The following is a 24,456-nucleotide window of genomic DNA, read 5'->3' as shown; positions in this document are numbered from 1 at the left end:
GCATTAGGAGTGTTTAAATCCAAACCCCTCAGATAGCTCTCTAACTCGCCTGACAAGTTTACCCAGACTCCTACAGCTATGCATACGATTGTTTACAGTCTCTCAGCCTCGAGAGGCACGGGAAGCTTAAGGTATTCAAATAGCTTAGAGCCTCTCAGAGTTAGAAACTGTCAGAATAAAACTAGTAAAGGATTTCATTGATGAGCCAATGCTTGCTGCCAAGTTTCCACATCCCCTGTATTGTATCCTTGAATGTGTATTAATTAATATACTTGGTATGTAGAAAAAATAAGTAGTGGCCTTGGTGTTAGCAACTTTAGACCCTTAAGGTAATAAATTCTTTCCTTTGTTGTAAACCCACTGCACCTCTGCCCTATAGGAATGCAACTTTATCTAACACCTTCGGAGGATGGCGCCAAACCTTAAAATAATTACTCTTAGAGAAAATAAGTCTTATGGTTGACAAACCTTTGTCAAGAGTCATAAAATGTTAATAGGCCTTCTGGCCAGAAGATGATGTAAATCACCTAAACCATTTGTATACGATAAATTTGCAGGAAAGAAACCCTGGTTTTGATAAGGATCAAAGACTGCTGACTTTGCATGATTTCACGCCTCCTATTATCCTCTATGTGCAACTTATGGTATAAAAGCCCCTGTTGAAAATAAAGCTACGGGCCTTGCTCACCGAAGCTTGGTCTCCCCATGTCATTCTTTCCTTTCACATTCTGGCTGAGTCTCCATCTGGAGCACGGAGGTCCTCTGCGACCATTTATTTCTGGGTTTCTAAGACCCACTCGAGAAGGTGCCTAAGGTGGGGCACCTTCTGCTATTTGAGAGGGCGCCTGTGGCCTCCGTGGTCAGAGCTAACCTGATGTCACAGGTTATATTGATTTTCCACGTAAACCAAGCTACTCAGCCTCTTTTCTCCGCTGAATTTTCCTACTGAGCTATCCTCATTCTATTACTCTTTATATCTCTAATTAATATTTAAATAAAGCTATTGTATCCAGTGAACTCGCCGAAGCCATCTCCCCTTTGAATACCCTGGATCAGCTGGGGCTGGACCTCTGCAGGAACCTAGAAAGATGTAGTACATAGACACAATGCAACATTATCCATATAAAAGAACAAAACAATGCCGTGTGCAGCAACATGGATGGGCCTAGAGACTCTCATAATGAGTGAAGTCAGACGAATATGATATCACTTATATATATGGAATCTAAAAATGGTACAAATGAACTTATTTACAAGATAGAAATAGTCACAGATGTGGAAAACAATTATGGTTAACGGGGAAAGTGGGGTGGGTGAGGGGATAAGTTTGGAGATTGGGATTGACATACACACACTACCATATGTAAGTAATGAGGACCTACTGCATTTTACAGCACAGGGAAATCTGCTCAATACTCTGTAATGACCTATGTGGGAAAATAAAGAGTGGGTATATGTATAACGGATACCTTGCTGTGGAGCAGAAACTAATGCAATAGTGTAAATAAACTATACTTTAATAAAAATTTTTTAGAAAATAAGTATGGTACAGTTTTGAAAAAAATTAATCAGAAGGGCTCAAAGTGGAATTGACACAATGACCCTGATCTGACACCAGAGGCCCTACCTAGAGGATCAAAATTGGGCCCTGTTAGCTTTATCAAAATATATGGGGTTTTTTGTACTAAAGAACAGAACAAATTAAGAGTGATGTCATAGCTTGTCAGTTTTCATACAACTCCTTCCTAATTTTAACCCTAGAAAGCATTGCGAGTTTCAAAGCTCGGATCAGGTAGCGACAACGAGGGCATCAGTAGACTGACGGGGACTCCGTGTCCCTTATTTGAATCCCACAGCAGCCCTGCAGGGTCCTTGCCCTGGGCGGCGAGTGCTCCAGCTCAAGCACTGTTGACCAGCGTACGCTGGCGTCTTTGCCTAGGAAATTCCTTTATGCAAAGCAAAAGGCACTCACATTGAGCAGCGTCTGTGGCTCAGCACCAAAACAACAACAAATAAGCAAGCCTATTTCTCTGTGCATTCTTCCGAGGTTTAGTTTATGTAATGGGAACAGATCGTTTCTGAAAAGTAAAAGGTATTCCGGTAAGCAAACAACGATGACAAAGTGTGGCAGTCAAGGTTCCATGAGGTTCTTTATTGGCATCTCAGCTTTGTTGTATACCCTGTTCACTTCACTGTAGATCTCTTGCTTTTTTTTTAATAGAAACATGGCGCTGATGGGCCAAGTTGCAGGGCAGGAATAGAGAGGCTCAGATGTGGAGAATCGGCTTGTGGACACAGCAGGGGAGGAGAGGGTGGGACGAGTTGAGAGCACAGCATGACATGCGTGCACCGCCGTGTGTAACACAGATCGTAGTGGGAAGTGCCCTAAAAGCAGGGATCAAGCCCCGTGCTCTGTGATGACCCCGAGCATGGGTTGGAGCAGGAAGAGGGGAGGGGGGGCGGGGTGGCGGGGAGGCGGGAGGGAGGCCCAAGAGGAGGGGATACGTGCACACATTGTACAGCAGAAACTAACAACAGTGTAATTATCCTCCCATTACAAACATTAAAAAATTGTAGAACTAAAATTGAAAGTACATGACACATAGAGATAAGCCAATAAAGTGTGTGTTTTAGTCAGCTTTTGCTTTCATCTCTTATTTTCTTTTGTTGTACTGTCTCTTATTAAAGAAGTGAATATGACTTTCAGTTCTTGCCAGGTGATGGGAAGAAAATAATTTCCTTTCAATAAAGAAATATGAATACCCAGAAAATTGGAGATTTTTTAATAACCAAAATGATAGCAGACAGCCAAGAAAATTCATTTAGCTTGTATTCTTGGGAATACAACCAAAAAATGAACTTCTCCTCCCCTTACCAATCGGAAAGAGCAACAGCTTAATGCAAAATGAAAGTGTGTTTTATAAAGAATCATAATGGCCATTGTTTTTCAGAGCCTCCTTCACATGAGGTACTGGGCAATTTCTTTAAATAGTCATTTAATCTTCACTGTGCAAAGTGCATATGTATTATTATCTCTACACATAGAAAGGAAAGTAAGAGGAATTACGATTTTTAGCTCATAAAGCTAGTAACTGGCAAAGCTAAGGTTTAAACCCTGATCCATTTGTACCCAAACGTGGTGTTTGCATCACCCGACTACATGAATATTTGTTATACATTTATCAATACTTTAGGCTTCATTCTAAAGTCACATCTAAAACCTCAAAAATAAAATTGCAAATATAGAAAATTCAATATGAAGGGAACTTTGCATTAACAAATATTTGAAAAGAACCTATCATGGGTAAGGACATTTTCTCTAGATACTGTAGGAAATATAAAGAGTCATAAGAGTCCTCAACTCAGCTCGGTGCTCTGTGATGGCCTGGAGGCTGGAACTAGGGGCTGGGACAAAGGCTGAGAGAGGGGATATCGGTGTACACACAGCTGATCTGCACTGCTGTACAATAGGAGCCAGCACAGCATTGTATGACAACCATCCTCCAAGTAAAAATTTAAAAATGTATCCCAATATTCAAGGAAAGAATTAAGGCAAACACTGGATTTATTATGAATGGGAGAAGGCAATATTAGTAATAAGTCCTATCAAACATAAGGTGGCAAAAATGCATGAAGAATTCATATGGTCTAAACGGACTGAGACAGATCTCAGAGCAGAAAGGGGACTTGTATGTGACCTGACTCATATAGTGGATGGAAGTCAAATCCAGAGAGTCTTAACCAAGTGGCCGTGGGGACCAGGCAAACTTGAAGGAGCACAGAAAGGCCCTGAGATTGTATGTGAGTATTTGGTGCATCTGAACATGTTTCTAGGGAGGAACCCGTGGTCTTAACAGATTTTCAACTCTGTCCATGACTCAGAAAGAGGTAAGAATCACTGTAGTAGAAAGGAAATAGAGGGGTGGGGAAAGTGAAGTGAAAGTGTTAGTCTCTCAGCCGTGTCTGACTCTTGTGACCCCATAGACTGTAGCCCACCAGGCTCCTCTGTCCATGGGATCCTCCAGGCAAGAATACTAGAGTGGATTGCCCTTCCTTTCTCCAGGGGATCTTCCAGACCCAGTGATAGAACTCGGGTCTCCTGCACTGCAGGCAGATCTTTACCATCTGAGCCCCCAGGGAAGCCCCACAGGTGACGGAGGGGAGCGATAAATGAGGAGTTTAAAGTTAACGTATACACACCACGATATATAAAACAGGTGAACAATAAGGACCTACTGGATAGCACAGGGAACTGTACTCAATGTCCTATAATAACCTATAATGGAAAGGAATCTGAAAAATAGACACATAACAGTCACTTTGCTGTACGCTTGAAATGAACACAGCCTTGGAAAGTAACTGCACTTCAGTTTTTAAAAAGAGGAAGAAAACACCTGCAGTAAGAAGGGAAGCATGGGAGGGAGACTTCTGGCTGTGGCAAGGTGAAAGCAAAAGCTGTGTTACTGAAAGTCAGCCCACAAGCCCGGCCAGGGTTGGGGGGAATGGGTCCCGCCTGCAGAGAAAGAAATGGAGGTAGATGGAGCCCAAGTCTTACCAGAACCCACATTCCAGATCAAGGACTTTGGAAATGAGACTTGGGCCAGGTGTTTAAGGAAGTTCATTCCATGAGATCTGTGCTCTGGAACAATTCATTTTCTAGTGATTTCCAAGAAAGGGAGAGATGATGGGCTTCATCGTCTACTTTAATGGGAAGTCTCCAAGCATAATTGTGTTTAAGTGTTTCAAATGTTCCGAGTTTAAACAGCAGGAACAAATGGCATGCATGTTTATGTTTCTATTATATACTTCTCATTTGGTCATTGGAACAATCTTGTTTTACAAGTAGAGCAAACATTCTGATTTTTTTGGCTGAAGCAAGTAAAAGATAATCCAATTTAAAGCATCAGTTCAGTCCAGTCCAGTTGCTCAGTCGTGTCCAACTCTTTGTGACCCGATGAACTGCATAGTATAAAGCCCAAGAGAAAAGCTTAGCATGTAAAAGATGTAGTTGAGTATGTGCGTGTGTGCTAAGCCACTTCAGTCATGTCCGATTCTTTGCTGCCCTATGGACTGTTGCTAGCCCACCAGACTCCTCCATCCATGGGATCCTCCAGACAAGGATACTGGAGTGGGTTGCCAGGCCATCCCCCAGAGGACCTTCCTGACCCACAGATCGAACCAGAATCTCTTCTGTCTCCTGCATTGGCAGGTGGGTATTTTTCCACTAGTTCACCCCTGGGAAATCCTACAGTTGAGTATAAACTGCATTAATCTTCTGTGAAGCAATATTTAACTTTGGGTCATACAATAAATGTTCTTTGGAGAAATAGAAAAGTAATTATTAGTAAATAAGAATATAGAAATTATCCATAATCCTGTGACTCAAAGGTAGCCACTATCTCCCTTTTGACATATTCCTTTCCATACTTATTTTTAAGTATCTTTGTATACGTAGGGGCTTCCCTGGTGGCTCAGCTGATAAAGAATCCACCTGCAATGTGGGAGACCTGTGTTCGATCCCTGGATTGGGAAGATCCCCTGGAGAAGGGAATAGCTACCCACTTCAGTATTCTGGCCTGGAGAATTCCATGGACTATAGTCCATGGGGTCAGAAAGAGTCAGACATGACTGAGCAACTTTCACTTCACTTCACTTGTATACATGTATATTTTAAAAGAAATATTATATACTCTTTGATAACTTGCCTTTTGCACTCAAAGATATATCATTTCCATAACGTGAAATATTGAATACATCTCTCTACCTTATTTTAATGATTACCTACTGCAGAGAGAAACTATCATTCCTGATTGTTCCTGACCTCATCAATGGTATATAAAGTGATCATTGTGCGAGAGCCACCAAAAAGGAATCCTGGTGATAAAAATAAGTAGGTGCTGGAGGAAAAAAAACTGCAGAAAACTCTTGACTGTTCTCAAATTCATATGTATTCCTTTCCTACAGCTGCTGCTGCTGCTAAGTTGCTTCAGTCGTGTCCGACTCTGTGGGACCCCATAGACGGCAGCCCACCAGGCTCCACCAACCCTGGGATTCTCCAGGCAAGAAGATTGGAGTGGGTTGCCATTTCCTTCTCCAATGCATGAAAGTGAAAAGTGAAAGTGAAGTCGCTCAGTCATGTCTGACTCTTAGCAACCCCATGGACTTCAGCCTACTAGGCTCCTCCATCCATGGGATCTTCCAGGCAAGAGTACTGGAGTGGGATGCCATTGCCTTCTCCATTCCTACAGCTACCATAACAAATTACCACGAACTGTGCAGCTTGAAGCAACAGAAGCTTCTTCTCTCACGATCTTGGAGGTAGACATCTGAGGTCACGGTCCTGGCAAACCCGTGTTCTCTCTGCAGCTCTGGAGAAGGAGCCTTGCCTGTCTCCTCACCTCGATGGGTGCCAGCAATCCTCAGTGGACAGCTCCATCACTCCTTTCTCTGACACTTCTCTTCCCCCAGGAGGATTTCACTCACACACCTCGAGGTTTTATATGGAAGCTAGACCCAGAAAATGCAAAGGGTTGCTGGGAGAACCAGCATCTTGATGGCCCAAGCCTATGATTTTGCACTCAGTCAGCACATAGGAGAGAAAACCCTGAGCACATCAGCTGTATCTCCTAGCCTGCCCACACGGCCACCCCGGACACCTGACTTCCCTGTGAATGAATAGGCCAGCTGAGATGCGCTGAGCCTTGAATACAGCCCAGATTGTGAGTGCAGACCTGCCTAAACTAATTTACAGCTACCATTGACTCCAGATCCATGCCTTTCAGCTAACAAGGGCCTTAGCTCACAGTGCTTGGAAGAGCTACATTGCTTTTTTTACCAGCAATTATAAGAGTGCTAACAAGAATCTAAGGATTTGGAGCATCAAGGAAGGTACTTCTTTTACTCTGGAATCATTGTATCTGATTTTCCTCACTGAATTCTGATCTAATGCCATGAATGCAAAAAAAAAAAAAATGCTTCCTTTTAGAGCACTGAGTAAGAAGGATATAGCTTTACGAATTCTGTGTTTTTTTAAAGAAAGATCACTTTCATCTTTCTATTGAATGAACACAAAGAGGGAATAATTAAAGGGAAAGGTTTGCTGTAGGTGGCATATAAAAGACCTATTGCTCATAATTAAGTAAACATTGAGGGGAAGTCATAAGAAAGGCCTGGGAATTTGCCTAGGGAAAATACACAGCGTCTTCCAAGTACAAATACAACTGGCAGAGGATATTTTGGAATAGGAGCATGAAGTCACCTGTTTTTATTTCAACTGAAATCTTCAGCTCATACTGGCCTTGATTTGAGGGTCTGTTGTTCAAGTTACATCTGAAATAGATCTCCACTTAGTATCACCTGTGACTGTACTCAGGTTCGATCCCTGGGTTGGGAAGATCCCCAGGAGATCCTGTGGCTCTCCCAATATTCTTGCCTGGAGGATCCCATGGACAGAGGAGCCTGGTGGATTGCAGTCCGTGGAGCTGTAAAGAGTCGGATACAACTGAGTGACTAACACATTCACTTTCCCTTTTTTCAAGACTGTCCTACATAAATCACCAGTTAGGGCTGTTCTTGTGCAAGGAACAGTTGACGGACATAAAGAAGTCCCCTAGGAAAGCGGGGTGGCAGCATGTAAATCAACAAAGTTAGACACACCTCACGCCATAAACAAACTCAGCATGGCTCAAAGGCTGGAATATAAGACACGACACCGTAAACCTCCTGGGCCACAACAGAGGCAAAGTGTCCTCTGACAGCCGTCTTACCAGTGCTTTCTTAGGCCCGTCTCTCAGGGCAATAAAAATAAAAGCAAAACTAAACCTAAAGGACCTAACAGACATAAGGTCTTGCATAGCAAAGGAAACCATAAACAAAATGAAAAGGCAACAGGTAGACTGAAAGTATGTGCAGTGAGGCGACCAACAAGGACCATTTCCAATATATGCAAACAGCTCATACAACTCAATAATAAAATCCCAATAAAAAATATTCAGAAGACCGAAATAGACATCTCTCCAAAGATGGCCCAAAGACACATGAAAAGATGCTCAACACCACTGATTATTAGAGAAATGCAAATCAAGACTATAATGAGGTGCCATCTTTACCAGTCAGAATGGCCATTACCAAAGTCTACAGATAGTAAATGCTGGAGAGGGTGTGGAGAACAGGGAACCTGGCTGCACTGTTGGTTGGAACATAAGTTGGTACAGCCACTATGGAAAACAGCAAGGAGGTTCCTCATAAAACAGAGAGTTGCCATGCGTGCGTGCTCTGTCGTGTCTGACTCTTTGCGACCCCACATACCCGCCCCCACCCCACCCCCCGCCCCCTGCCCCACCTGGCTCCTCTCTCCATGTAATTTTCCCAGGAAGAGTACTGGAGTGGGTTGCCATTTCCTCCTCCAGGGGATATTCCCCACCCAGGGAGCAAACCAGTGTTTCTTGCACCTCCTGCACTGGCAGGCGATTTCTTTACCACCGAGCCACCGGGGAAGCCCTCATGATCCAGCATTCCCACTCCTGGGCGTCCATCTAGACAAAATTCTAATTAGGATGCGTCACGCCAATATTCATAGCAGCACTTTTTACAAAAGCCAAGCCATGGAAGCAACCTAAATGTCCACTGACAGATATACATAGCACTTCCAGATATATGAGCTGGATTTAGAAAAGGCAGAGGAACCAGAGATCAAATTGCCAACATCCACTCAGTTCAGTTCAGTCGCTCAGTCATGTCTGACTCTTTGAGACCCCATGGACTGCATCACGCCAGGCTTCCCTGTCCATCACCAACTCCCAGAGTTCACTCAAACTCATGTCTATTGAGTCGGTGATGCCATCTAGCCATCTCATCCTCTGTTGTCCCCTTCTCCTCCTGCCTTCAATCTTTCTCAGCATCAGGGTCTTTTCCAATGAGTCAGCTCTTCACATCAGGTAGCCAAAGTACTGGAGTTTCAGCTTCAACATCACTCCTTCCAATGAATATTCAGGACTGATTTCCTTTAGGATGGACTGGTTGGATCTTCTTGCAGTCCAAGGGACTCTCAAGAGTCTTCTCCAACACCACAGTTCAAAGGCATCAATTCTTCTGTGCTCAGCTTTCTTTATAGTCCAACTCTCACATCCATACATGACCACTGGAAAAACCATAGCCTTGACTAGACGGACCTTTGTTGACAAAGTAACGTCTCTGCTTTTTAATATGCTGTCTAGGTTGGTCATAACTTTTCTTCCAAGGAGCAAGAATCTTTTAATTTCATAGCTGCAGTCACCATCGGCAGTGATTTTGGAGCCCAGAAAAATAAAGTTTCTCACTGTTTCCATTGTTTCCCCATCTACTCCTCAGTTCAGTTCAGTTCAGTTCAGTCAGTCATGTCTGACTCTTTGCAACCCCATGAATCACAGCACGCCAGGCCTCCATGTCCATCACCAACTCCCGGAGTTCACTCAGACTCACGTCCATCTACTCCTAGAAGTCCCTTAATCTATAACCTTTGTAATTATTCTGTTTCCCTAACTGACAGATACACTGGCCTGGGCAGGGTTAGCAATCCTAAGCATACATCCCGGTTAGTTCCAGTATAGTGGCTGACTATTCAGGTAGGTAAGAATCAGAGAAGAAACTCCTAGTGAATGGAGAAACAAGGAGACAAGAAAGAACAAGGAACAGAGGATTGGCCGACAAGCAGAAAGGCCGTGTGGGAGAGAAGCAATTTTTAAGGGCAAGTGGGAAACCAGTGGAGCACAGACACAGCTCCAATGCATGCTGGCACCGTGGCCTGGCCCTGCGTTGAATGCTGCTGCCGAAAGTCAGCTTGAAACATACAGTTGTCATATAAACACTTGATTCAACCTGAAAGCATCCTACTCTATCATAGTTTGAGTACTTCAGAGACTTCAGTAATTTAGTCCAAAGATGTCAATTTCTGGTGATCTAATTTAATATTGAGTTTGAGCTCAGAAAATCCAAGTTCCTGGGTGTGCTCCTTTTGGAGCACACTGACCCATTTAGAATGATACTGATAACAATAATCAAGTATTTAGGGGATTCTTACTCTGCGCCATGCCCTATGCTAAGAGCTTTATATGTATCACTGCAGTTAAGCCTCACAGCACCCTATGAAAAACAAATGTTACTATGCTCATTCCATAAATTTAAAAAACTGAGGCCTGATGGAGTTAAAGGATCCACGCAGATGACACAACTAGAGGCGTCTGATGCTGAATTCCACCCTGGCGCACGTCTGAACAAAGCCAGAACTCAGAGAGACGTGCGCAGCCCTGTATGCGCAGCAGCCAAGACTTAGACACAAGCGTCCATCAACAGGTGAGTGGATGAGGAATGATGTGGCGCGTATACACAGTGGAATACCACCCAGCCATAAAAAAGGATGAGATAAACGCTGTTAGCAGCAACGTGGATGTACCGAGACGTTGTCATACCAAGTGAGCCAAGTCAGAAACTGCTGCTCTACTGCTAAGTCGCTTCCGTCGTGTCCAACTCCGTGCAACCCCATAGACGGAAGCCCCAGGCTCCCCTGTCCCTAGGATTCTCCAGGAAAGAACACTGGAGTGGGTTGCCATTTCCTTCTCCAATGCATGAAAGTGAAAGTGAAGTCGCTCAGTTGTGTCTGACTCTTAGCGACCCCATGGACTGCAGCCCACCAGGCTCCTCCGTCCATGGGATTTTCCGGCAAGAGTACTGGAGTGGGGTGCCATTGCCTTCTCCAAGTCAGAAAGGAGAAAGACAAATACCATGTGACCTCACTTATATGTGGAATCTAAAATAGGACACAAAGGAACGTACTTATGAAACAGTGACAGATGGACATAGAGGCCCGACCTCTGGTCGCCAAGGGAGGGAGTTGGGAGAGGGAAGGATTGGGAGCTGAGGCTTAGCAGATGCAAACGATTCAATACAGAACGGGGAAACAAGGTACTTCTGTATAGCAGAGGGAACTATATTCAGTATCTTGTGATTAACCACAATGAAAAAGAATGCACGTGTATCATAACTGAATCACTTTGCTGTGCAGCAGAAACTAACAGGACATTGTACATCCGCTTCCACGCTGAGAGGCAGATGTTGATCTCACCTCCTCTGTAAAGAGCTCTCTCCTATACTTGGGCACGTGACTAATGGAATGCAAGTCCATGAGACCTTCTTGGCCCCAGCCCTAAGCAGATGGGCGGCGTCCCACTTAACATCCGCTTGGAATGTAACCGTGCCGCAAGGAGAAGCTACAGGGAGGAGCAGCTTGCTGTCATGTGAGGGACCCATCTTAGGATTCCAGCCCAGGACACCCCTGAGAGGACCCCGTGCCAGACAACGTATCACTTAGAGAAGAACCGCCACCAGGGGAGACCAGCCCACATGCAAGAATCAAGAAATAATTCAACAGTGATTGTTTTAAGCTGCTAAGCTAGTAGATATGCTTGATTTGAGAGAAAAAAAAAAAAAAAGGTACCTGAAAGAGTTTAAAGGTTGGTATTTTACCTGTCGGTGCTAATGATTAGGAATAAATCCATATACATTATGCAAACCACCGGATATCTAACTGGCAATGTTCATGTGTTAGTCACCCAGTCATGTCAGACTCTGTAACCCTAGGGACTGTAGCCCTCCAGGCTCCTCTGTCGATGGAATTCCCAGGCAAGAGAGTGGGTAGCCATTCCCTTTTCCAGGGGATCTTCCCAACCCAGGGATCCAATCTGGGTATCTCTCGTTGCAGGCAGATTCTTTACTGTCTTAGCCACCAGGCAAAGTTCATATAAAACCAAATAATTTGATTTGTTGTTTAAAATGAAAGGCCACTTCATTTGGGAATTAAGATGGACTGCTGGAGAAATAGACACAGGTGAACAAACATGTGGATGCCAAGGGGGCAAGGATGGGTGGCGTGAACTGGGAGGTTGGCACTGACATATATCTGCTGTGTGAAGTAGGTGACTAGCGGAACCTCCTGTGTAACATGGGGAACTCTATCCAGCGCTCTGTGGTGACCTAACTGGGAAGGAAATGCAAAGAGGAGGAGGTGTGTTATGTGTGTGTAGAGCTGATTCACTTTACTGCACAGCGGAAACAAGCACGACATTGTAAAGCAGCTTTACGCCAATAAAAATTAATTTTAAAGAAAGATGAACTGCTGGAGAATGTGTAATAGCAACATGCTGCTTTAAATCTTTTCCACCACTCAAAGTAAGCACTTTAAAGCAGTAGCCATTTGTTGTAATATGGCAAGGAACACACACGTGGTTCTTCTGAAAACTGGCCTGAGTTGTGAAAACAAAAATGTTAAATAAGGAGATCCAAGACACAGCCCTGTCTATAACACTTAGTTCTGGGATTTTATCTCCAGGGCTCTGTTCCTTGTCTCCCTGCCTGACATGGGAGCTTCACAAAAAAAGCTGCTCTGGCGCACAGGGCCATCAGGACAGGCACACAGGCCTCTATCTAAACCATCCAATTCCAAGGAATTAAAGACAAAAAATTCTAAATTTATTTCAATCAGAAATGTCTGAGTCAACAATCAATAAAGTCTATAATTAATCTTAAAATGGACTTTTCTCAATTAAGTGAAACAGAAATTAAAAACAGTAACAGCACAATATCTACCCAAATCAGCTTGGTCTTCATCTAGGATATTAGATTGGGAGTCCCAGAGCTGCCATTTATTGAGAATAAAACCAGACCACAGCTGTGAGAGGACATGCAGAAGACTGATGAGTCTGTGATTTAGAAGCGAGACCATCGTTTATTCCTTGAATTTTACCTTTAGTATGCTTCTATTAAAGCACATTAGATTTCTATACTCGAAATTACTGTGTTCCACGACACAACAGAAATGGATAAGACTTCTAAAATAAAGTTTAAGTGGCTGAGAAAAACCATTCTGGAAATCAAAAATTGTCCTAGTTGTTGACAATACTCAAATTTGGATAATCAACCATTCGTGAAATTTCTTCACTAACCCTTTATTTGTTTAACCAAGACACTGAGCCATGATACAGAGTGAGGTTTCAGAAATAAGAGGTTCTCCTGAAGCCAATCTGAATTTGGCATGACTAAGGATTTAGCATATTGAAAAGCAGAGACATTACTTTGCCAACAAAGGTCCGTCTAGTCAAGGCTAGGGTTTTTCCTGTGGTCATGTATGGATGTGAGAGTCGGACTCTGAAGAAGGCTGAGCGCCAAAGAATTGATGCTTTTGAACTGTGGTGTTGGAGAAGACTCTTGAGAGTCCCTTGGACTGCAAAGAGATCCAACCAGTCCATTCTGAAGGAGATCAGTCCTGGGTGTTCTTTGGAAGGAATGATGCTAAAGCTGAAACTCCAGTACTTTGGCCACCTCGTGCAAAGAGTTGATTCATTGGAAAAGACTCTGATGCTGGGAGGGATTGGGGGCAGGAGGAGAGGGGATGAGGGGATGAGATGGCTGGATGGCATCACTGACTCGATGGACATGAGTCTGAGTAAACTCCAGGAGTTGGTGATGGACAGGGAGGCCTGGCGTGCTGTGATTCATGGGGTCGCACAGAGTCGGACACGACTGAGCAACTGAACTGACTGAACTGAACTGAAGGGCTTATACAGAAAGACACCCAGATACGGCAAAAGGGTGGCAGTGGACAGGCCAGGCGGGGAAGCCTTCATGGGGGATAATCTTTTTTGTTTGTTTGGGGGAATAATTTTTTTTTTTTTGGTTCGATCTTACAGTCTGGGACTTACAATATTTCAACTTAGGATTTTTCAATTTTACAGTGGTGCATGAAAGCAATGTGCATCCAGAAGTCATACTTCACATTCTGAATTTGATCTCTTCCTGGGCTCCCTCGTGAAGCTCCTAGTCAGCCAAGCGGTCATGAGGGTAAACAACTGGTACGTTTCCAACCATCCTGCACTCACACAGCCATTCTGGTTCTTACTTTCTGTATAAAATTTAAGAAGCTGCATGAGACAGTCAATGCTTCATTATAAAATAGGCTTTGTGTTCAATGGTCTTGCCTGGCTGTAGGCTGATGGAAGTGTTTTGAGCTCATTTGAGAGAGGCAAGGCTAAGCAATGATGCTCAGTAGGCTTGGTGTATTCAGTGCATAAATATCAACTTATGATATTTAGAATTTTACAGTGGGTTTATTGGAAGATAACCCTATCATAAGTTGAGGAAGATCTGTATTCTTAAAGGATAAATAGCTTGGTCTTGAAAAGCTAAGACATTCTGAGGAAAGAGAACACCACACAAGGAAAATCACCTAAAGTAGCATGGGAGATGGAAGATGAACACAAAAGGAGTGGAGTCGAGGTAGGAAGGGGAAAGAGAGAAACCGAGACAGAGGCAGAGAAACACGGGGCACGCAGCAGGCAGAGAAGCAGAGGACGTGAGAACACGCTTTCCAAGCACTAACTAGTGGAATGCTTGGAAGAATGGCTCTTCATTGATGGGTTATCTACCCCAGATTATCCTTACATCAGTTCAGTTCACTTCAGTCACTCAGTCATGTCCGACTCTGCAACCCCATGAATTGCAGCACGCCAGGCCTCCCTGTCCATCACCAACTCCCAGAGTTTAGTCAAACTCTTGTCCATTGAGTCAGTGATGCCATCCAACCATCTCATCCTCTCTCGTCCCCTTCTCCTCCCGCCTTCAATTTTTCCCAACATCAGGGTCTTTTCAAATGAGTCAGTTCTTTGCATCAGGTGGTCAAAGTATTGGAGTTTCAGCTTCAGCATTAGTCCTTCCAATGAATATTCAGGACTGATTTCCTTTAGGACGGAGTGGTAGGATCTCTTTGCAGTCCAAGGGACTCTCAAGAGTCTTCTCCAACACCACAGTTCAAAAGCATTAATTCTTTGGCACTCAGCCTTCTTTATGGTCCAACTCTCATATCCATACATTAGAAAAACCATAGCTTTGACTAGACAGACCTTTGTTGGCAAAGTAATGTCTCTGCTTTCTAATAAGCTGTCTAGGGTCATAACTTTTCTTCCAAGGAGCAAGTGTTTTTTAATTTCATGACTGAAGTCACCATCACCAGTGATTTTGGAGCCCAGAAAAATAAAGTTTCTGTTTCCCCATCTATTTGCCATGAAGTGATGGGACCAGATGCCATGATCTTGTTTTCTGAATGTTGAGCTTTAAGCCAACTTTTTCACTCTCTACTTTCACTTTCATCAAGAGGCTTTTTAGTTCCTCTTCACTTTCTGCCATAAGGGTGGTGTCATCTGCATATCTGAGGTGATTGATATTTCTCCCGGCAATCTTGATTCCAGCTTGTGCTTCATCCAGTCCAGCATTTCTCATGATGTACTCTGCATATAAGTTAAATAAGCAGGGTGACAATATACAGCCTTGATGTACTCCTTTCCTGACTTAGAACCAGTCTGTTGTTCCACGTCCAGTTCTAACTATTGCTTCTTGACCTGCATACAGATTTCTCTAGTTAGAAGATCCAAAAACAAGATTTGGTTAAGGTTTGCTGAGACAATGGTGAACAGTTTTGCTAAAAACCTAAAGCCTTTAGCCAGACTAGTTCAGTTGCGGGAAGAAATACACACCAAGACTTCTAATTAAATAGGAAAGGCAAATTAATGACATTTATAATTTATTCTTGCAATATAGGGTTAGTACCAATGCCACAATTTTAAGTCTGAGACTGTGCCACTGTTTTCTTTTGCAAACTCCTTAAAATAAGAAATCACATTAGAATACCTGCCTTAGATGTGCTACAAGATAAACCAGAACTTTATATTATTAGTTACTATATCATTTGAAAACCCATGGCACATAGAGACAAACTTTCCTCTAGAAAGTAGATCATATTTATTTGTTTTTGTCTGTTTTAATGTGCAATAAAGATCAGGAAGTGGAGAGTTCTTTTTCCCAGCAGTCGTTAAGCGTCCGTGGATCACCTCAACACTCTGAAAAGGATGACACCCAATAAAAGTGTGGCAGTTAAGAACCTTCTTTCTTTTCATGTTTTGGAAAGTACAAGATAATTCCAATGGCATAAATTGAAAAGTAATATTGAAACAGAGACAAGTCATAAAATGTGTTCAATCAAAAGGCCTGGCTAGAACAGCAGAAAGAGTAGCTTGCACTGTTCATCAGTTGCTCTGAGCCAGGACGGAGGAACCGGGTTGTAAACACGGCGGGGGTGACTTTCGGAGGGCAGCTGAACAGACGGACGTGAAGACGGAACTGCGATGGGTAGCATGGTCGTTTGGAAAAAGTGAGTTAAGGGAGAAGGAAGAGCCAAAGGCCATTTCCAGAATTCCATCTGGATGACCGCCAAAGAGAAGTCACTTAAACTTCAAATCAGATCTCGTTCCTTTCCTTCTTCAGTACCACGCTACTGGCCCTCAATTCTGACACCATCTCCTAATACTGCCCTGGCACTCACTCTGCACCAGCCCGCTTGCTATTCCTAACACACTCCAAACATCCCTCGGGCTTTGACACTGGCTGTTCTCCTTGCCTGGGATGGTCCTTCCTCTAATATCTGGTTGACTAGCTCCCTTCCCTCCTCCAGGTATCTACTTACATGTCAACTCCTCAGGACGATCTATATTCACTACTCTTTATAAACGGTATTAATGACTACCCCTCCCCCAACATTGTCAATCACCCTTTCCCTGCTTTATTTTTCACAGCCCTTATTTTACAATAGTATTTCATTTACTCTTCTATATTATACTTATTTTCTATTGTCTTTCTGAGACTGAGAATAGAAGAGCAGAGATTTGGAAGAGAAGATAATTCATTTTTAAATCAAATTGTGATGTCCACAGGGATTTAGATAGAAATATTCAGTATGCAGGTGGGTATTCCGATCTGGAATGGAGCTCGGTAGAGATTTATGGAGCTATGAGTTAAAAGTCATCAACATACACACAGTAGTTTAAGTCACGGGTATAGATAAGATCAGGGCTTCCCAGGTGGCTCGGGGCTAAAGAATCCACCTGCCAGTGCAGGAGATGTGGATTAGATCCCTGAGTCAGGAAGATCCCTGGAGGAGGAAATGGCAACCCACTCCAGTATTCTTGCCAAGATTATCCTATGGGCAGAGGAGCCTGGTGGGCTACAGTCCATGGAGTTGCAAAGAGTTGGACATGACTGTGCACACATGCACACATAGAAAAGATCACTCACAAGAGCATGTGTTATTCCAGTAAGAGTTCTTGAGTGTAAGCAAAAAAATATTCAGTCACCTTAATAAGAAAGGGACTTTGCTTCTAGCAAGGACTCACAGACTTGTCCCCCCTCCTCCACCGTAATACCACTTAGTCAAAGACCAGAGTTAAACACCAAGTTTGCTACGAGTCTGCCGTTCACCTATGTCCTGTCCATCAGTGTGTAATGAAGGGATATCCTCTTTACCCAGATGCTCCTCATCACTCATGGCATGGGGACATCCCCAAGCAAGAAGGAGGTTTGAAGGCCGAAAGGCCACATGACCCCCACACCTGTCCATCCCAAAGTATAGCATGAAGAGAGAAAAGCCGGGAAGGCCAAGGATGAAAATGTGGTGCTCTCTGCATTGTAAAATGTGGGTAGTAGCATAAAAGCCAATGATGAAATCTTAGAACGATCCACAGAATAGAACGTGAAAGGGAAAAGGGGTTTACAGAAGCAAAAGAAATAACTAAGTAGCAGGCAGACAGCCAACAAACACATGAAAGGATGCTCAGCATCACCAGTTATTAGAGAAACGCAAAGCAAAGCCACAATGGGGCCTCATCTCACACTGCTCATAATGGCCATTATCAAAAAATCTACAAATGATAAATGCTGGAGAGGGTATGGAAAAAAGGGAACCCTCCTATACTGTTGGTAGAAATGTAAATTGGTACGGCCACTACATAGCAGTATGGAGAACAGTATAGAGGTTCCTTTAAAAGCTAAAAATAGAGCTAGCATGTGACCCAGCAAAAGCACTCCAGGTATATATCCTGAGAAACTGGAATTCGAAAGGATGCGTGCACCTCAGTGTTCATGGCAGCGCTATTTACAATAGCTAGGATGTGGACGCAACCTAAATGTCCATCAACAGTAGAATGGATAAAGAGGAAGTGCTCCACATACACAGTGGAATATTACTCGGCCGTAAAAGGGAACGAAACAGTGCCATTTGCAGAGATGTGAATAGACCTACAGATTGTTACACAGACTGAAATAATTCAGAAAGAGAAAGACAAATCATTAATATCACTTACATGTAGAATCTAGAAAACTGGTACGGATGAACTTATTTGCAAAGCAGAAATAGAGTCACAGATGTAGAGAGCAAACTTCAGATACCAAGGGGGAAAGGGGAGGGTGGAATGAACTGGGGCAGTGGGATTGACATGTACACACCACTGTATATAAAATACTAGCTAGTGAGAGCCTCCCGCACAGCATGGGGAGCTCTACGCAGCACTCTGTCTGACCCAAATGGGAATGAAATCCAAAACAGAGGGGATATATGTATGTGTGTAATTGGTTCACTTTGCTTCAGCAGAAACTAATATAATATCATATAGCAGCAACTATACTCCAATAAACATCAATAAAATATAAAATGAACATCAAGGGCAGCCTTTAAAAGTTGCCCCAGAGACTCACAAGGTGAAATGGCAGAATGAAGCCGGAAGCCGGCCCCTTGCCCACTTCCGACCTAACGAAATGAACGGCAGACTGGTGTTAGGACCAGCGCACTCGAGGGAAGGAACACAGCTTCAAGGCTATGTTGGCAACAGTGACTGGACAAAGAGAAATAGAAGGTTCTAGGAGCTGGGGTATGCATCTGCCACCCTCTCTCTCACCCCCCGTTCCTCACCCCGCACCTCCAGGAACCAGTGGGACAAAGGTGAGATGACAGAGTCCTGGGGAAAGTTCACTAATGTCTTCTGAGAGGCGAGAGGTGAATGGACAGGGTGAGATAGCAGCCAGAGCAATATCCAGGGGACCCCTTGTTACAAGAATCTTCTTCACCATAAGTTCACCGTTTTCTTCTTTCTAGCCAAAAGAGAGCAAGCAAATGAGGATTCTACTCAAAATATATAAATTGCATCAAAACAGCTTTTTAAGATAAATAATCCAATAGGAAAATGGGTAATACAAACAAATGTCTCAAAAGAGAGGAAACAAAAATTATAAATACATAAAAGACGCTAACCTTCATTAATAATCAGTAAAATGCATTAACACCATGTGATGAAGAATCTGCCTGCAATGCAGGAGATGCAGGGGACCTGGGTTCGATCCCTGGGTTGGAAAGATCCCCTGGAGAAGGGCATAGCAACCCACTCCAGTCTTCTCACCTGGAAAATTCCACAGACAGAGGAGCCTGGAGAGATACAGTCCATAGGGTTGCAAAGAATTAGACAGGACTGAAGTGACTTAGCCTGGCACATATGAGTTAATAACACAAAGCACTTAAAGTAATGCAGAGTACATCATGAGCCTTCAGGTGAGCTGGGTTTATTTTATTTCAGTTTATTAACACCACAGTGAGAGTTTATTTTACACCCAACAAACTGGTAAACACTAAAACGTGTGGCATATGCAGTACCTGAGAAGAAGAGATACAGAGGAGTTTGTTTATAAAACAGAAACAGACCCACAGATTAAAAGACGGAATTGATGGCTGCCGGGGAGTGAAGGGGTACGTAGGCAGTTTGGGATCAAGATATGTACACACTGTTACATCTAAAATGGAAAACCAGTAAGACCCTCCTGTAGAGCATGGGGAACTCTGCTCACTGTTGTGTGGCAGCCTGGGTGGGAGAGAGTCTGGGGGAGAGTGGACACATGCATATGTATGGATGAGCCCCTGTGCTGTCCACCAGAAACTACCACAGCATTATTCATCGCCTACACTCCAGTATAAAATAAAATGCTTTTAAAAATGCAGTTAATAAGCGTGGGTAAGGATGTGAAGGAATGGGGGTTCTCACAAACTGCCAGTGGGGGCAGACATTATAAGCCCTGGAAAGCAATTCAGCTTTGCTGTGGGTTGGAGGAACTAACCCCACATTTGGGTGTGCTGCTCTGACCCTTTTACCAAATAATACTTAGGCTACTACTTTTGATGGGGGCCCAGAATGAAAGAAGTCTCTGCAGCAGCCACTATGGAAAACTGGAGTTTCATCAAAATCAGAACTACAATATGATGCAGTAATTCCATTTCTGGATATTTATCCAGAGAAAACAAAACACTAAAAGATTTATGCAACCCCATGTTCGTTGCGGCGTTATTCACAATAGCCAAGATATGGCAGCAAGCCACGTGCCTGTAGATACAGGAGTGAATAAAGAAGATGCGAGATATATATGCGTATACACAAAGATTATTCAGCCACAGAGAAAGAGTGAAACCTTGTTGATGACAACATGAATGAACTTTGAGTGCTAAATGAAATTTCAGACAGAAAAAGACAAATACTTCATGATCTCATTTATATGTGGAATCTAAAAATCAAGACAAAAGCAAAAATGAACTCATAGATACAAGCAGGTGGCTGTCAGAGGCAAGGGGAATTGGAGGAACAAGTTGCCAACTTTCAGTTTTAAAATAGTCCTGGAATGTAGTGACAGGATGGTGACTACAGTTAAAGAGGAAAAAAACATTTTAAAAAAGAAAAATAGTAGTCAGCAATTCAATTCCAAATGCCACAGTGAGTTCAAGTAAGATAAAAATGAGGACATAATTATTAAGTCTTAGAAATGATTCAGTGAAATAAACTCAGAGATCAAAATTCAGTGGTCCAAGAAATAAAAAGGATGTAAAGTGCAAACAGGGAATACAGGCAATCAAGAATCATTGCTCTAAGGTCATAATTATATGCCTCAGCATTTCTACTTCTTGAAACAGATGCAAAGTAAATAAGCACGTATGCATGCAAAGAGCTAGCCACCTGAAGTACGTTTTATATGCTGTTTATATTAGTTAGAAAGATAATAATGTGACATATATTCAAAGTTAGGGGATTGATTATACATACATATTAAGGTAAATGGAATATTGCACAACCATTTAAACAATGGGTAAGAATAAACTTATTCATGCAGAAATCTGTGCCTGATTCACTTTTAGATTGATAAAGTCTGAAATATTACGTATGTTAGGATTTTGGTTTTAGAAAAAATTAATTTATTAAAAGAAAGAGATATAGATAGTTTAAGATAGAGATATAGACAGTTTAAGATGCTTTGGGCTATGAATAACAATAACAAATTCATAGAGGATTAAATATGACCATTTCTTATCCATATGGAGAGGGTCTTTCAATTGGGCCATAGCACGCTGCTCAATGGTTAATTCAGTTGCTCAGAAATAGGGTCAAGGAGGTTTCTAGCTGTCACCTTGATCCTGAAGCTCATTATGATCAATTACAGCTTAAAATCTATCGACCCTTCTCTCTTCAAGGGTATTTCTGAAAGAAGAAGGGTTTTGCCCACACTATGTCAAATAAACATCTCTCATCACTGTCACCAGTCTAACTCAGTGACTCTTTCCCTTAGATATGTGAGATGGAGACACACTTCTCAGAAAAGATGAGCGGCCCGACTCTAGAGCATAGGTGCCTTGGGATGGACCAAATGTCTGAGTCCTCCCAAACGTCTTGTGTTGAAGCCCTCAGCATGCCCTCCATATGATGGTACTCGCGCCAGGGCGGGGGGCGGGGGGCGGGGGGGTGGAATAGGAGGTAATTAGGTTTAGATGAGGCATGAGAATGGCGCTCCCATGATGGAATTAGTGTCCCTGTGAGAAAAAAAGAGAGACCACTGTCCTCTCTCCCCACTTACATGCCCCCACCATCCTCCAGGTTAAGACACACCAGGAAGGCCGCCGTCTGCAAGCCCTGGAGCGCGCCTTTACCAGGACCCGACTCTGCCAGCACCTTCATCGTGGACTTTTCACCGTTCTCACAGCCTCTAGAACTGCGAGACATCCACGTTTATTGTTTCAACCACCCAGGCTATGGTATTTTGTTTTGGTAGCCTGAGATGACTAAAAATATGTCTAATTAACAACTCTTTTAATTATACATCAGGATGTCGCAAATTTCAGGAAATAGAATGCATAAAAACATACAATAATATATTTCAATAATATAAAAGCTTTAAATTTTTCTTTAAATTTTTGCCTTCTCTACATTAAACTCTAAATGAATGACTCATGTTTCTTACAGCATGTCTCATTTTTATAAATCAAGAACTCATTAGCAGAATTTTGCATTAATTTAATTTCTGCTTTTATTTGACCGATAAAAATGCAAATTAATGCTCAAAATGTTCTTGGCTAGCTATAGAGAAACTAATTTATGTATACCTTAAATTACAAAGCAGCAGTGAATTAGAGGATCAAAAGAAAGAAAAACGGTGATAACATTTTTATGCAAAAGTTGAATACCCAAAGTCAAGTTGGAAAAATTAAAATATTGTATTTTATATTTATTTCCTTACTATGGTCTAGGTTATCATTATTTAAAAATACATCCTGTGTATAAGAAATAAAACAAGTAATACTGATCATATACTTGCATATTTTTGCTTATATTTCTCTTAACTCCCCCAAAAGTTTGACAACTATTAAAGAATAACATTAAAATAATTTAGAAAAACAAGAGCCACTGATGAAAAGGTGGAGATAATGCTACTGAAAAAATTTCATTAAGGATAGTTTTTGAGACTGAGCAATAAGTGAAGCTCTGAGCTTCAGCCAGGACACAACAGACGCCTATGAATTAAGACACCGTCTTTATCTAAGGCAGTAAGTGTGTGGAGCAAGACTGCATAGAATTGAGTATTGTTGTCATGGAAAGAAAATGTTCTCTTGTCTGGGAGCTGCCCCCAGTTGGATAATTATGTTTTATGCCAATTTTTCAACAAACCAGGCAACCCTGGAATGAAACTATGGAGCTCTTAGGGTTTCTTTTTTCTCCAACTCCCTTTTGAATATCTTCATGAACTCAGGACTTGGTCCTCTCAAGTTAAAAGTTTAATAAAGTTCCTCACATAATACAGTGGCTTTCAAACTGATTGAGGGATTCGTATGGGACCTCTGACAGCTTGGTTCTTTTAATATGTATTTATTATTTATCTGGCTGCACCAGGTCTTGCTTGCAACATGCAAGATCTTTTAGTTGCAGCACGTGGGGTCTAGTTCCCTGACCAGGGATGGAACCTGGGCCCCTGCATTAGGAGCACAGAGTCTAAGCCACTGAACCACCAGTCCTGACAGCTCAGTTTTTGATGGCAGCTGTGCCCCATGGCTGTGAACTTAGCTAATAAGTTCACTTAGCTAATAAGCTCTCTTATCCTTTAGAGATATCTTCACTCAGCAGGGCAACTCTGGAGCATCTAATATCTAAGGAAAATATATTTTAGCATTTTTTTCTAATTATTCAAAAGCACATATCTATTTTAGAAAAGAAAATGCATTAAAAAAAAAAAAAAGACCCCATAGTTAATCCCACCACACAGAATTAACCCCTGTCAACATCAAATATCTTTCCTTTCATAATTTTTTTTCTGGACATGCATGAGGAAAGGGTAGGATTTAACATACAAATTTACAAAATTGAGATAGTGCTTTTTTCTGCCTGTGTGTGTGGGCATGCTCAGTTGTGTCCGACTCTTTGCAACCCCATGGACTGTAGTCCGCCAGGCTCCTCTCTCCATGAAATTCTCTAGGCAAGAATGCTCGAGTGGGTTGCCATTTCCTACTCCTACGCTTATGTCTCTTGCTTTGGCAGGAGGATTCTTTACCGCTGAGCCACTGAAGAAGATACTGGAGCATCTTAACATCATACTCTTGGGAAATGAAATTATCAATGGCTGTAAAATGTTTCACTGTGTCGTCCCTGACTTTTTTCAACTTTGTGAATGGTGCGGGAAGGACGCACATTACGTAGGAACCCTACTTCCGAATTTGAATTCTGATGTTCTCCTGATCGGCTGTCCAGTGCTGTCTGTGACGCGGGGCAGTGACAGGCAGCCACGGGCCCCCGTGAGCCGCACCGTCACAAGTGCGCACGACTGACACGCAGACAACCTTTCTGAACCCATGCCACCATTCTGTTTTTCCCTTTCACTGCGGCATTCAATAAATTACATGAGATCTTCAACACCTTATTATAAAATGCGCTTTGTACTAGATTTTATCCAACTACAAGTTTAAGGGAGTGTTCTGAGCTTGTTTAAGGTGAGCAAGGCTAAACTATGATAATCAGTAGGTCAAGTGTATTAGATACATTTTGACTTAATGAAATTTTCAATTTCACTAGTGGGTTTACAATGCATCCTTAAGTCAAGGAATGCCTATATGTGAATATGCTACACAATTTTATTTTTTGCTGAAACTATCATTATTGAAATTTGGTTTGCTTTGGATGGAGGGAGATTTGTGTTTGTTAGTTAGATCAGGAAAGTCTTAAAAGGTTGGAGACAGTGACCTATGTGTGAAAA

The 24,456-nt window shown here is 42.5% G+C and overlaps 2 long non-coding RNA genes across 2 annotated transcripts in view; one reads left to right on the top strand and one right to left on the bottom strand.

The window, feature by feature from the left end:
- LOC147346384 (uncharacterized) overlaps nt 1-24,456 on the bottom strand; it is a 61,704-nt gene that overhangs the window by 5,793 nt on the left and 31,455 nt on the right. The gene's annotated exons all lie outside the window — the stretch shown is intronic.
- LOC147346385 (uncharacterized) lies at nt 5,079-22,520 on the top strand. Its single transcript, XR_015153586.1, has 4 exons — nt 5,079-5,209; nt 13,764-13,880; nt 21,508-21,644; nt 21,813-22,520. It is a non-coding gene; the product is annotated as an uncharacterized LOC147346385 (long non-coding RNA).

This window comes from Bos grunniens, chromosome 24 (genome assembly GCF_055505025.1).
Source record: "Bos grunniens cultivar Pamir isolate PY7600 chromosome 24, Bosgru_T2T1.0, whole genome shotgun sequence".
NCBI classification, from domain to species: Eukaryota; Metazoa; Chordata; class Mammalia; order Artiodactyla; family Bovidae; genus Bos; species Bos grunniens.
The sequence above is the reverse complement of the archived record's forward strand: the minus strand, read 5'-3'. Positions and strand labels throughout refer to the sequence as shown.